Source organism: Lycium barbarum, chromosome 3 (genome assembly GCF_019175385.1).
Source record: "Lycium barbarum isolate Lr01 chromosome 3, ASM1917538v2, whole genome shotgun sequence".
Taxonomy (NCBI): Eukaryota; Viridiplantae; Streptophyta; class Magnoliopsida; order Solanales; family Solanaceae; genus Lycium; species Lycium barbarum.
This window is the reverse complement of record NC_083339.1, coordinates 146,884,923-146,885,821: the sequence shown is the minus strand read 5'-3', so window position 1 is coordinate 146,885,821 and position 899 is coordinate 146,884,923. Positions and strand designations below refer to the sequence as shown.

At 42.7% G+C, this 899-nt stretch overlaps 1 non-coding gene across 1 annotated transcript; it reads left to right on the top strand.

The window, feature by feature from the left end:
- The first annotated feature begins 381 nt into the window (after positions 1 to 381).
- Positions 382 to 487, top strand: LOC132634484 (small nucleolar RNA R71). Its single transcript, XR_009580203.1, has one exon. It is a non-coding gene; the product is annotated as a small nucleolar RNA R71 (small nucleolar RNA).
- Positions 488 to 899: the final 412 nt, after the last annotated feature.

Below are 899 nucleotides of genomic sequence, written 5' to 3'. Positions count from 1 at the left end.
GACCCATCCAGGAACGGACCATCTGGAGAATGGTACATCCCTTTTGGCAAAACTGCATCTTCCTCACAAATATTTACCTTCTTGATTTGAGACTCATCAAACTTCTTTGTCAGCAAGGAAATATTTGTTGCAAGTTCTGCCAATGTTTGCTGGGTGTCCTGATTCTCCTTCACTATATTCTGGAGCATAGCACTACCATACGGTACCACATCAGCATTGTTCGAGTGCCAAGCCTGATTATGAGTTGTCAGCTTGTTAAGTATTATGGTAACTCGTCGGAAGGTCTTGTTCATAAAACACCCATCAGCTGCATTGTTAGCTACTGACTGTGTCACTGGATCTAACCCTCGGTAGAACTTCTCCATCAATATATTTTCCGGAAAACCATGATTTGGGATCTTCTGCAGATATTCTTTGAACCTCTCCCAGGCTTCATATAGTTGTTCCCCCGGTCGCTGCTTGAATTCATATATCTTGTCTCGAATCTCAGCCTTCTTACTAGGAGGATACCACTTTTTAAGAAAAACAGTGACCATCTCTGCCCATGAAGTAATTGAATTTCGGAGCAGCTTCTCGAACCATGTTCTTGCCTCTCCAGCTAAGGAATACTTGAATAGTCTCAACCGAATCGCATCTTGTGGAACATTGTTCTGGACGTGATTAGCACACACATCCACAAAATTCTGCAAATGACGTTGAGGGTCATTCTCGGTAGAATTCTGAAAGTACCCCTCAAGTTTCAGCAGCTGGTAAAGAGATGAGTCAATTTTCACAGTAGGTGCTCCAACTCGAGGTTGAACAATGGCAGATGCATAGTCCTCCTCTTGAACCAGTTCAGCAAAAATATTCTCATCATCAGATTCATCCGTTTGATTGTTCAACCGATTCACCTGATTACC